This window comes from Maniola hyperantus, chromosome 7 (genome assembly GCF_902806685.2).
Source record: "Maniola hyperantus chromosome 7, iAphHyp1.2, whole genome shotgun sequence".
In the NCBI taxonomy this organism is placed as follows: Eukaryota; Metazoa; Arthropoda; class Insecta; order Lepidoptera; family Nymphalidae; genus Maniola; species Maniola hyperantus.
The window spans coordinates 2,184,318-2,198,523 of NC_048542.1; the positions used below are offsets into that span (position 1 = coordinate 2,184,318).

Here is a 14,206-nt window from a genome sequence, read left to right on the forward strand (position 1 = left end):
CCTTCCCGGGGATGCAAGCTATCGTTATACTAAATTTCGTCAAAATCGGTTGAACGGATGGGCCGTGAAAGGCTAGCAGACAGACAGACAGACAGACGGACACACTTTCGCATTTATAATATTAGTATGGATTTCTTTAGTCACACACGCCCTCTATCCATTCATTTGTAACATGTAGGTACGAGGCGGGTACACCGTTAGCGGGTACACTAACTCACGGCTCGGTGTCACTTCTAAGTTGTGATTAATTGATGCAATATTAATTGAGCCACGCCGAGTTGCTGTTTGTTCCCAACAGACCTCTGGGGTGTGGTACAAGTCATAAGCTATGAGCAACCGATCCCTGTTATTTTATGTACTTACTGACACCAGAATAGTTTGAATGGAATTTTTGGTAATCGTTAAGGACATGGAATTCCCAAAAATTCTGAAATACGTACATTTTTAGTACGTACGACTTGCTTTTATAGAACTTGATAATTTATATTTTTATATATTATGTAATTTGAAAAACTACAGACTTCTATACAACCTTTTCAGCCCCTATTTAACGCCTTAGTTTTCAAAAATTATTTCTTAGTGAACGACTCAGCTAGAATAGTCCGCCGATTTCTCAACCCATCGCCTTGACCTCCAGCCGTTTGGTCTCCATGGGGGTGTAATTCTCCACCCTGTACACATATATTTTGAATGTACATATGTAAAGTTGTAGTTTAATGTTTTCAAGTATGTATAATATATAAAATAGTATATTTAATAAATAACTAATATACAAAAAAAAAAATCCTTAAAGGGCGCTTAAATCACCTGCTTACAAAAAGTCGTATAATAAGTATTCTACCTATGTAATTTGAGCTGTGAAGAATATCTTAACTACCTTGAAGGGTTTTAACTTTTTGTATCATTTTTCAGATACCTAGAAATATTATTCGCATAAACTTCTAACTTGTACCATCCATAAATTCGAGGCGTTTATTATAAATGGGGCTTGTAACTACTCCGCTGTTTGACCTGGATGGTAAAATATTTGATTAGCTCCCGTGTGCATCTTTGTAGGTAATGTTTGAGTTTGGCTTTCAAAATGAGATGTGGTTACAAGTAACAACGCTTTAATTCACAATTGAGGAATCTCCAATTTATATCTAGGTTGGTTCTATATAGACGGTGATTTCTTCTTGTTTTACTAAGCTACTAGTTGATGCCCGCGACTTCTTCCGCGTAGATTTCGGTTTTAAAAAAAACTTAGGTTTTTCTTTGATTTTCCGGTATAAAGTAGCCTATGTCACTCTCAAGGTCTTTAACTATATCCACGCAAAAAATCACGTCGATCCATAGCTCCGTTGCGACGTGATTGAAGGACAAACCAACAAACCAACAAACCAACAAACAAACACACTTTCGCATTTATAATAAGGGTACTGGTGTACAAATGAGAAACTTCAATTTCAATATAAATTATGTGAGTCTCCGTAGAAAGTTACGAAGCGAAAAAAAAACACGTAAAGTGATTGGTTTCCAGAGACGGTCTGAGTCTTACAGCGAATCCTTTCAGGTTTTACCGAGGCACTCAGGTTTTTAATTTAACAGAAATTATATAAAACCAATGCGAACCGTTTCGCAAAGAGGAAGTAGATCTATCATTTCTTTATAATGTCAATCCAATCCATCAGCCTGTGTGCGTTAACTGCTGGACGCATACTTACAGCATTAAAAGCTAGGCGAAATGGGATCACAAAGGCGAAATGTATGGAAAAGCGCAAATTTATTTATTTATAAGTATAAGTATTTATATTTAAAATACTATGACATGATTTTTTGCATGGATATATTCAGAGATCTGGAGGGTGACATATGCTACTTTTTATCCCGGAAATCCAAAGATTTCCCACGGGATTGTTAAAAACCTAAATCCACGCGGACGAAGTCGCAGGCGTCAGCTAGTTAAAAATAAGCTGGTTTATAAAATTAGCATTGAAGAACCTCATGAAGCGTAATAGCCTAGTGGTTAAGACGTCGGTCTGCGGAGATCCAGGGTTCGATCCCGGCAATTCTGACTTCTCAGTTGTGCGTTTTAAGCAATGACTTTAACGGTGAAGGAAAACATCGTGAAAAAACCGGCATGCCTAAGTGTTCTCCATAATGTTCTCAAAGTTGTGTAAAGTCTGTCTGTTGGCCAGCGTGGTAAGTACATTATGGCCTTCTCATTCTGAAAGGAGACTCGTGCTCAGTAGTGAGCCGGCGATGGGCTTATTATAATGGTGACAACAATGTTATCAAAGTTTATTACCTACTAGCTTATGCTCGCGACTTCATCCGCGTGGACTACACAAATTTCAAACCCCTATTTCACCCCCTTAGGGATTGAATTTTCAAAAATCCTTTCATAGCAGTTGCCTACGTTATAATAGCTATCTGCATGCCAAATTTCAGCTCTATCTGTCCAGTAGTTTGAGCTGGGCGTTGATAGATCAGTCAGTCAGTCAGTCAGTCCTTTTCCTTTAATATATTTAGATTTTTAGGGTGGCCTAAAATAGTACCTATTATACCTACGCCGGTTATTATGCTGAGGCTATGAGGTCACATTTAAGGACTTTAGGAGAGGAAGATAGGAGAATTTTGAATTTATTATCGTATGTTAGGAAGAGTCGGTACCTAACTGTATGAGTACCTACTATGTAGAACTTTCATTCAAATGGATTTAGTCACCTAACTCCGTCTTGATCGTGAGGCAAAATTAAATCAAATCTTAGCTCCACGCCCGAAGCCTAGCTTAATCATTTATTAAACGTGTTTGCACAAATCTCAAGTTTCATAAGTCGCATTACACACCAATCATGTCACAATATGTGCCTACGCTACGAGTAGTCGGAGAGCCAACGCATAAAATTAATAGGTTGTATTTTATAACCACATTTTATCGTTTTGGTCGAATTAAAACTCAGCTCAGAGCTGTTGATAGAAGCTGGATATTGGATAGAAGCAGGCGTTACTTAATATTCCTACTTTATGTCCATAGTTTAGTTACTTTAGGTCCATGACATACAAGGAACTACAAGCTTAGCTACACAACACAAGCTATAATCCGTGAAAATAAACTTATACAACGTGCAGGATGCGATATCTAACTTTTACTTAAATGAACAGATAGAGGCAGCCAAATTTATTTACAATAAATAATTTTATTAAGGATAGGCAAATTATTCTATGTATATTTTTGTTTTTTAAAAGATAATTATAAGTACCTACACTAGAGGATATTGCTGTATATCACTGTTGTATTTAAATGATTAAGTGCTTCATTCTCTAGGCCAAGCTGGGAAGGGACATTTATATTTATACTTAATTTTTTATTTACTGTTACTTTTAGATTTCGCTCTTTTTATATGTCACTGTTTTTGGTTTAGTTTATGCAATTTTAATATCTTGATAACGCAACGGGCGCGGTGCATCTTTATTAATCAATGCAAATTACGGCGCAAACTGAAAACCAGCGCTGAGCAGTGTGAGCGGTGCTCGGCTATGCTGAGTTTGCGACCTTATTGTATATTGTTAGTTTTTAGTTTAGATATAATATTAGATAAAAACATTGTACATAGTTACTACTAGCAATAACGAAACAATAAACGATATTATTTATTTATTTATATAAGTAGGTATGCACCGCCCGCTCTACTACTAAATGCCTGACCGCATACAGTCACTCTGCGCAGCGCTGCATAGCGTGGCACAACTCACAAGACGTCAATCATTTCGTATGCTGCATGTCGCACTAAAGCGGCGCAGTACAGCGCATCGCCGCTGTAAATCCACAGAAGAACCTCGCGTATAAGGTTATCGCACCCGGAACGCCTTTATGTACCTAAATAAATTATATGTATTACGTTATTTAAATATTCGCACATTTAATTACTGGCACAAAATAGTGTATTTTTTCATTCAAAGGCCTAGTAAAGATATGGACTCCTAGCCTATATTTAACACCTTGTCGTTAGAATGAGGAGCATTCATAATAATATTTGAATACACCTGCGTCTACACTCTACAGACCCGTACCATTAAATACAATGGTTGCGGCGTAAGGTTATTATTTTGCGCTCTAGAATAAATCATAAAACGAGTGGTTTCTCAGACTATGTAATGCGTATATGTAGGCGTTGTAGCACGTTCATATTTATGTTGAAGACGCGTCCGAAAAACGGAACCCTTATAGGATCACTTTGTTGTCTGTCTGTCTGTCTGTCTGTCGGTCTGTCAAGAAACCTACAGGGTACTTCCCGTTGACCTAGAATCATGAAATTTGGCAGGTAGGTAGGTCTTATAGAAGACATTAGGGTAAAAATCTGAAAACCGTGAATTTGTGGTTACATCACACAAAAAAATTTAATTGTGGTCATAACTAAAAATTAGTATTTTCAATTTTCGATGCAAGATAACTATATCAAGTGGGGTATCATATGAAAGGGCTTCACTTGTAAATTCTAAAACAGATTTTCATTTATTTTTAGGCGTAATAGTTTTTGATTTATCGTGCAAAATGACGATAAAATACGTCTGTAGTACGGAACCCTCAGTGCGCGAGTCTGACTCGCACTTGGCCGGTTTTTATAAACTGGACTCCAGTCCAGTCCAGAAAGGTGGAGTCCACTCCACCTGGAATCGGATTCCGAAACTTTCCGAAAAAAGCTCGTTAGTTCCGCTATGTAAGCTTCATTAGGCGCAACCAAAAAGCTTTCGCCAGCACTTTTGGCGTTATTCTTGTTTATCTCGTTAGTTGCTACCTTCAATGAACGATACTGATTGTTTAGATTTGGGGCTGATTCTACTGTTCTGTAAACCGTAGTTCTGGCTTTCATAGTACCTATCTAATATTTAAACTAGAGGTTTGTGGGTTGGAACGTTTTGCAGAGAATTCATCCATACATGTTACATGTCTTACATGTTTTTTTAGAATACTAGCTACGTTAATCATGAACTTATTAGAACTATCACAAAGCCGTTAAGCAACTCATTCCCAAGCTTTATCATTTCTCAGAATTGAGGGATCGACGCGAGAAGATTATATATTCAAAAAATTACTCTATAGTGTTACAAGTTTTCGTTATCTACAAAGTAGAACTTGTAGCAAGAGCGAAATAACTCAACCGGGAATTCAATTCAGGACTTTCTCGTTTTTTGTTTTTTTTTGCGCAAATTATATTGCGAAAAGGTCGGCAAAAAGAACTAGTCTGCGTGAGGTATTTTGCAATTTAATCTATTAAATATAACGTAATGGAAAATATCCTCTCTAGAAATGCTATTTCTTGTGCGATGTTTTCCTTTACCGAATAGCATTACAAATTGTTAAGAGTGTGTGAACTCAAAAATTTAAATATTGGCTCAGAAAATCGAACCAGTGACCTGAAGGTATTGGCTACCCCTCTCTTCTTCTTCGCTCTGGGCTGGTTTCCGCACTTAAACGTTTCCGTCTGTTGTGCGTCTCTCTTCTTCTCTTTATGAGTTTCTTTTCCGCACTTGGACGTAGCTGTCCGTTGTACGTTTTTAGGGTTCCGTACCTCAAAAGGAAAAACGGAACCCTTATAGGATCACTTTGTTGTCTGCCTTTCTGTCTGTCTGTCGGTCTGTCGGAAGAAACCTACAGGGTATTTCCCGTTGACCTAGAATCATGAAATTTGGCAGGTAGGTAGGTCTTATAGCAGACATTAGGGGAAAAATCTGAAAATCGTGAATTTGTGGTTACATCACACAAAAAAAATTAAATTGTGGTCATGAACTAAAAATTAGTATTTTCCATTTCAAATTAAGATAACTATATCAAGTGGGGTATCATATAAAAGGGCTTCACCTGTGCATTTCAAAACAGATTTTTATTTATTTAAATGCATCATAGTTTTTGAATTATCGTGCAAAATGTCGAAAAAATACGACTGTAGTACGGACCCCTCGTTGTGCAAGCCTGACTCGCACTTGGCCGGTTTTATGAGGTTAAACCATCTTCGTCTTGTTGCCTTTCTAATGAAACCAGTTTGGGTTACATCAGTTGAATGGTTTCAAAGTTTATAATGGACATAATTATGTAGAAACATTTTAAATGAAAACTCAAAAGTGCTTACTAAGAATTTTACCTAAGACCCTTTGGTCAGATAATAAACGTTCACTAGGTACTAAACTCTAGATCAATATAGCAAGATTCAAAACCAAATAGTTAATAATTCCATATTTCAAATTCAAAGAAAAGCTCTTGAAAACTGACTTTCAAAACTTTCCATCAATTCGTAACCTGAAAAGGTCACGTCGATCCCTCACCTCAGTCTCAAGTTGAAAAGACCTCTTTACACCATAAATAGTTGATTAAAACCCCCATTAATAATTACCATAGGTGTTTCGAATTTTCCGAACTACGGAATTGTAGCTGCGTAACATTTTTGGTGTGAAAACGTCTTATGCGTAACACTCTAGCAGCGTAATAAAAACCTTTACTGTAAACCTTTAGAGTTAAAAGTTGCACGCTTTTCTAATACACATGCGCTCTACTGGAAAATTCTAATTAGGAACAGTATTCCTCCACATTTTCAAAGCTTGCCAGTATCCATTCAGCTCCCGGGTTGGCTGGACGTCTGATGCTATAGGAAAAGCGCTTTTCCGACCGCGAATCGAAATCGTGTGTTAAGAATTCTTATTGTGGTAATAAGTGCTTATTTCTTGTTGTTATCAAGATTGAGAACATTCGAGATTTTCGTAGAATATCAAAGGTAAGTAAGGCTTTAATTTAAAAAAGTTTAGAAATATGCGAGAAAATATATGGGCAATTGAAAAGGCCTTTTTCACTGATACCTCCTTATGAAGGGTTGTTACCTATATTTCACCCAAGGGCCTTGTTTGGAAGGATCGATTGAACTTCAATGTGAAAGAATAATACTACACGGTTATTCATGGGTCTTGAGATATCGCTCGGTAATGTTGATTTCCGGTAGCGAAGCCGGTTATTCTTTTTGAAATATTATTCTACAGGAAAAATATCCTAAGTTTCTTTACGTTCACGTACTTCAGATGCTGAAAGTCAAAATTTATTCTTTACCTAAGTACCTATTACGAATTAAGTATAATATACTTAGTATCTTTGGTAGAAAGTAAATGACTTTGGTTATCACAGATCACCACCTAAGAGTTAGAATAGATTGACTCTCATACCCACGACACGTAGACATCTAGATCTCTCCTATCATAAAATTAAACAAAATAAAGTTCAAAACTAGCACCCGACTGCGATCCTCTTAATAAACGCTGAAATATAGTAAATTGTATTTATGACGCTTGGTATATTATAACAATTTATATAAATACTATATTTTATATTAATGATGATCTCAGAATTTTCTCCTTTATCACTTGACATCCCACTCGATACAAAAGCAAAAAATTTTTACATCCGTCAGGTACATTTTTTGTATAAAATATAAAATATTCGACGACCTCCCTGGCGCAGTGGTGAGCGCTGTGGTCTTAATAGTGGAGGTCCCGGGTTCGATTCCTGGCAGGGGTTTGGAATTTTATAATTTCTAAATTTCTGGTCTGGTCTGGTGAGAGGCTTCGGCCGTGGCTAGTTACCACCCTACCGGCAATGCCGTGCCGCCAAGCGATTTAGCGTTCCGGTACGATACCGTGTAGAAACCAAAGGGTTATGGGTTTAATAAAAACTGTCATACCCTTTCCAGGTTAGCCCGCTATCATCTTAGACTGCATCATTACTTACCATCAGGTGAGATTGCAGTCAAGGGTTAACTTGTATCTGAATAAAAAAAAAAAGCCTTTGTCACCCGGACCATAACAACGAATCAATGGACCTTCGCGATAAGAAAAATCGGATTATACCGGATAAATATGGGTGCCTAAGTATGGATGAAAGTAAAAAAAAATATAGATCCATCCAAACCATCTCCATTCTGTGATATCTTGTTCAAAACGAACGAGTTCCCACAAACAACTTATTCTATCTTATCACACCTATATTGAGCCCACTTATGATCTAAGAGCTCTCCCAAATGTACGGCACTTATCTCTATGGTGGCCACATTCCCCCGATGGATGCTGGAAACTTATCTTTATACTGCCGGGTCCACTTTGCTGAGTATTGACGCAATTTTAGAGCCTCGATAGCTCAACGGTTAAAGAAGCGGACTGAAAACCGAAAGGTCGCCGGTTCAAATTCCACCCATTGCACTATTGTCGTACCTACTCCAAGCACAAGCTTTACGCTTAATTAGAGGGGAAAAGGAAATATTAGTCAGCAATTAACTTGGCTAATAATATTCTTTTTTAGAAAAAAAAAAAGAATTTTTTGTGGTTTGGCGAAATGAGTTCACAAAGGCGAAATGTATGGAAACGTCTGGACCGCCCGAGCGCTTGCACGCTTTTATTAAATAAGTATGTATGTATAAAATTCTGTGTGCTTTGTTACCATAAAATAATACCGTTATCCCTTAGTGTATTAAACGTTGAACGTAAACACGAAATTTTATTGAAATCGGTTTTATATCAATCGAATAAAACTGGTTTTTCTCCTAATGGCCGTGTAAAAAAAGCGTATTTTGGGGAAACTTCGCAATTTTTTTGTATCGAGCCAAATTGTGGCCAATCGTGTTTTGGCTCTCGTAATTCAATAATTTATCTTTAATTTTTATAATATTAAAAAATATTAATAAATTTGTAGTTTTTGAGGCCAAAGCTTGATTCTTTGAACACCCGAAATATGTCTTTTGGGAGGCATAGCGCCTTAAACAAAATTACATTCAAGTAAGTAGGTTCCGAGGGAACCGTGATATTAGGTTCAACTAAAAAAAATATATTTAACTTAATTAGAAACGACAGGACCACCGCCTTAGGTGGTAAGTAACTAAGTACTGCTATATGCTTACTACCGAAGGGCACTCTAAGGTACACCTCTCAAGTCTCGATCCTCTACAACTTACTAATACGGAAGCCTCTATCCTGTCAGGTGAGTGTGTCCGGCCATCCGACGGCCATACCAATAACTAATGAACGTAGGCTATAAATTAGTATAATAAAATTATATTTCATTTAAATGGTAAATTATTGTCACTCACAGTTTGCTATCCATTTTGATTCAAACCGACGCGACTGGCCGAATTTGCAACTAATTTGAATTCATTAATTCTTTGGTCGGACGAACGATTTTCCGCGTGGAATCCTACACAAAGTCTCTTACCCTCGACGGGGAGTCACTATACTCAACGCTTTATCTTTAAAGGTAGCTGACCAATCGGTCCAATTATATACAGCTGTTATCGAAGTGGGTGCGTATTGTTTAAAACTTGCAAAGTAACCGAAATAGCTCAATGGGTTGCAGAAGTGGCAATGGTTGAGGCACATAGTTCGAAGAACCGATAGACCTGAAATGACGCGAAAGCTTACCGACACTAAAAGTGCAGACTAGGTGTCGGATACATGATAAATCAAACGAGTCGTAGGGAATCGTAATCCAGGGGATTCAGGTGGCGTAAAATCGTGGGGTGTGGAAGTCCATAAAAGAGAGTAGAGACCTCTATCCCGCAATGGATCGCATAGATTAAAGACCATGACAATACGACGTCGTTCTTTTGGATGTATTGGTAAGATTAATGATGCCTTCGACTTCATCCGTATGCATTCAAGAGATTATAAGACATAAAAAAAACTTAGTGACCTTAAATCACGGTCCAGAAAACGTCAAAGTGTGTACGAGGAGTAGAAAATAGGGTTGCTTGCTAAGCGCGTTGCTTACTGGAACCATAAAATTTGGGCCATTTTAATGGGAAACCCTTGTAGCTGAATGATGGCATTTGAAATAAATTAATTGACATCTTTTGAAGCGGTGCGTGAGGTAGTACCAAGGTGCCTTGGGAGTTCTTGGCAGGCTGGCCTGTAACCTCGTGCAAGGATGCTATAGCATACCCTAGAGAGTCAATTTAGGAAACTGTCTTTTAAATTGGTTTGAGCCGGTGAGTTTGATTGATATTGAGTTTGGTTAATATTTGAATGAGAATTAAACTTTTCTATGGAAAATGCTGGGGAGCGTACTAAGTAAGGTTATTCCTCTTAATAACGATGTTGACTGATTTTAGACCACGGCTGTCAATCTCAATCTCAAACAGCAGTCAACTACGCAGGATAAGCAAATAACACTTGCATTAACGGTGAAGGGAAACATCGTGACAAAACCTGCATGCCTGAGATTCCTCAATAATGTAATCAAAGGTGTGTGGAGTCCGCCAATTCGCACTTGACCAGCGTTATAGACTATGGCCAAACCCTTCTCATTCTGAGAGGAGACCCGTGCTCAGTAGTGAGCCGGCGATGGGATGACGATAAGTCAAAACTAACTAATAAACTGTTGGTTGGTACCGTGAAAAGCACTGAGCACCTTATAGCTTGGCAGGTAAGTATGTATTACAAGGTAGATAATCTACTTGAAAGACTTATTTCAATCAAAGTATCGTCTACTTAAAACTCTACTGCGTCGAAGTGGTTGAGAGATTTTTTAATGAATAAAAGTTTAAAAGGCACTCACCGAAAGAAAAGTAGCACAGGATAATGCGTTAGCAGATAAAAACTGGCAAACAACTGACAAACGCATTTTAGGCAATTTCCGCAATCGGCTAAATATTAATGCGGTATCGGCCCGCGTTTAGGGAGGGAAAGGGGGTGGCTCTTTTATATAAAAGCCTGGCAAACTATTTTGTAATTGGATCGCCGTGACTATGCCGAAATTCTGGCTTTGTTCGCCCGCGCCTTTTTCGGTTATTTATAAAGCTAATGTATTGAATAGACCGTGAGGCTATCTAGCGATGATTACCGATTTTAATGTCAGACATGATAAATATCAGGATCTAAGGTTTCTTATTTATAACGTTTTTAGAGAAAGAAAAGAGAATTTATGAAGCAATTTTCTGAATGAGAATATAAATTGTATTTGTATGGTTTTTTATTAACATTACAATGGTTTTTGATAACATTTTAGAAGCTGTTTAAGTTTTTAAGCATGGCTATATTTTTCGTTTTTCTCTTTGTTCTTTTTAATAATAACGTTAAGTAGGTACCTAATCGCATTGTTACCTAATGCATAAGCATTTATTGCTAAGTAACAATAAAATTAATACATTGATAACTTACCAAGCAATAATAATAACAATTGCTGCATAGCAATCAAGGCCGTAGCCAGAAATTGATTTTGGGGAAGGTTTTATCAAAGATTTTTTTACAACTCTTGTCTTATAGGTACAATTTTTTTTAAATTTTTGTTTTAGTGCAGAAAAAATTTAGTGCTTTTTGAAAAGCGAATATGAGCATAGCCATATCGAAATTTCATGCTTTTTAAGTACTTTTCAAAGAACAAATATAGAACACTTGCCTATCAAATAAAAGCGTGAGCGCAGTAAGCGTGAACTTTTAGAAATTTTAGCGTTTAAACTATCGTGAGTGATTTCCATTATATATAATATCTGTCCCGGCTTTACTCACGTGCTTAGTAGACGCTAGCCCGACTAGTTTCAAGCCCATCCGGGGTCTTTTTTCAAGGGAGTCAGTTCGCACACGCGTCGCGATTGTGACTGCGACATTTTAGATATATTTCGCTTTATGTATTCCATTTTGAGGGCTTGAACCTCCAATACCCCCCAACCCCTTGCCTACGGCCGTGAATTCCATGGCTTTGGCAGTTAGCACACACTTTATTCAATAAGTAACAAGAAACTTAAAGAAAAGTCATCAAAGGTGCTTCTATGCATTATTCAGAAAATTTTACAAATTACATGTTCCCTAGGGACTCCCTCAGAACATTCTACCTTTTCCAAACCTTCGCTACTGTTCCTTTATTCTTTTCTACCTTTTCTAAGACATTTTTCTGTTTTTCCGAGCGCACTTCGAGATCGATTCAAGAACTTTAAAAACAAGTCTGCAAGAAAATGTGTCGAGGATAATTAATTTAAATCCCGCCGTCAGTCACAGTTCCTCGTTACTTTTGTGAGTTTTTACAGTAATAAATGCCTTTTTTGCGCTGAGTACGTTTGTTTTTGCAGTCCATGAAGTTTCTAGTGAGATCTAGCGAAGCTATGAGGAACCTGTTTTAAACGAAAGAAAACTTAAAGTAATTTAGTAATTATAACTAAGAATTTCTAGAAAAAATAAACCTTTGATAATTACGTTCCTACTTTTTTAAAGTAAGTTATAAGTACCTAATAAATAAATGTCCCTTTTTTGCACTGGGTGCGTTTGTTTCTACAGTCCAGCAAAGTTTTTATAGCGATCTGGCTAGAGAGCGATCTTGTATTAAAAGAAAGAAAATTTAAAGGAAATAAATTATTAATATTATATTCTTGACTAGATAAGCATTATAGAGATACTAGATGATGCCCGAGACTTCGTCCGCGTGGATTTACGTGTTTTAAAATTCCGTGGGAACTCTTTAATTTTCCGGGATATAGTCTAACTCTGTACCAAAAGTTCATCAAAATCGGTTGAACGGTTGGGCTGGGAAAAGCTAGAAGACAGACAGACACACTTTCGCATTTATAATATTAGTATGGATTAGTATGGATTATAGGGCTTGATTGATTGCTAAGCTAAGCAACGTTGACCCAAATTGATAACTGGATGGGTAAGAGGTTCAAGTTTTGAACTTCTTACTTACCCATCCAGTAGTACCCATCCTAAAGTATACGACAGGCCGAAATGGCAATCGGGGAGGGAACGCCCCGCACACTCGCACAGTTCTAACCCGGTGCGAGCGAGCGCGGGTGACTTGTGGGTATGCGGGACGTCCCCTCACCTCATACCCTGATTGCCCTCTCGATCTATCGTGGGACTATACGTATAATAGTCGTCGTGGCGTAAAATCAGAGAGGAAGACATTTAGGTATTTTATTCTAAAAAAAGCAAGTCCGCGCTAGGTTGAGATGGCAAACGGGGTATGAGGCGGGGGACGCCCCGCACATCGGCACGCACCTGCACTAGCGCCCGCACCGGGTAAGTGTGGGGGCTGTGCGGGTGTGCGGGGCGTTCCCTCCCCGATTGCCATCTCGACTTGTCGACTCCATATATGTAAGAATCAATTTTATCATTATGTACAATACATATTTTGTCCTTATTATGTAAATAGCATTACGCCGTGGGGTTGATTATCAAAATATGTAAATAATATTCGTGTTGACTGTTTGAGACATCCATACAACATACATAAATAGTTGAACATGTACAGAATAAATCATCTATCCCCTACTATTTGTTTTTCTCAAAGATCTGTCTAAATAGACTTTGGTTCACTAGGTAGGTATCTAAATCACCCCAACATAATAAGGGTGGGTTTATACATGTATTGGGATTAGAACATAGGCCGCTCGACCGGTTCTTATATAGATAAATATGTTATGTAAAATATATAAACACCTATTATAATGTAGATAACGGGTATATACTACAATTAATTTTATGATTTTATTTTCTGGATCAGTGGTATGTACTTATGGCACGAACCACAAAATAAGCTTAAAATCATTAGTCTACAAACACTTCCTAAATTATTCGGAAATCGACACTTTTTGTATATGTGGTGGTGTTACACCTGCGCTAAAATTTAGTCAAAGATTTGAACAAACCCACATAAATCATAGCTTACGCTAGTTAATGCTGTAAAACCGATACTAAATTACAAAGTGGATTATATTATTATGTTGCAACATAATTAATTGCCTGTGGAGTTTAGAGGCTACAATATATTAGTCATTAGGGTACAAGACTTAGCCAAATCGTTTATTACAGTTAACTAAATTTTATGTTTCACCTCACTCACCCCAACCTGTAGGGCGATTTCGTAAAACCTGCATCAATCATTGTTACAATCTCAATAGTTATGATTGGCTGAATTTGTGCTATTCTTGTTGCAACAATGCATTGTAGCCAATAGTGAGCGAGCGTCAACCAATCAGGTGCTTGCGGTCGTGACAGTGTAGATGTCATTCTCCCGCAATCGCGCATTTGGTTTATTTCTCTATAGACTGAATGTGAAAAAGTTATACAAACAAACCTTTGTTCATGAAACGTTTTTAATTATGGCAAAAACCGCATGAGAATCCTCTAAGAAGTTTAAAAGTTTTAAGCGAAAATAAAAACACTGTAACTGGTTTCGTAGAAAGATAAAATATTCTTTGTACGGAAC

The 14,206-nt window shown here is 37.4% G+C and overlaps 1 protein-coding gene across 6 annotated transcripts in view; it reads left to right on the forward strand.

Annotated features, from left to right (window-relative positions):
• The first annotated feature begins 6,598 nt into the window (after positions 1-6,598).
• The window catches only part of LOC117983826 (KH domain-containing, RNA-binding, signal transduction-associated protein 2-like), a 224,938-nt gene continuing 217,330 nt past the window's right edge, over positions 6,599-14,206 (forward strand). For all 6 annotated transcript variants that reach the window (XR_011236947.1, XR_011236948.1, XM_069499793.1 and 3 more), the window contains exon 1: positions 6,599-6,749. The gene's annotated coding sequence lies outside the window, so the exon portion shown is untranslated. The remainder of the gene's footprint in view (positions 6,750-14,206) is intronic.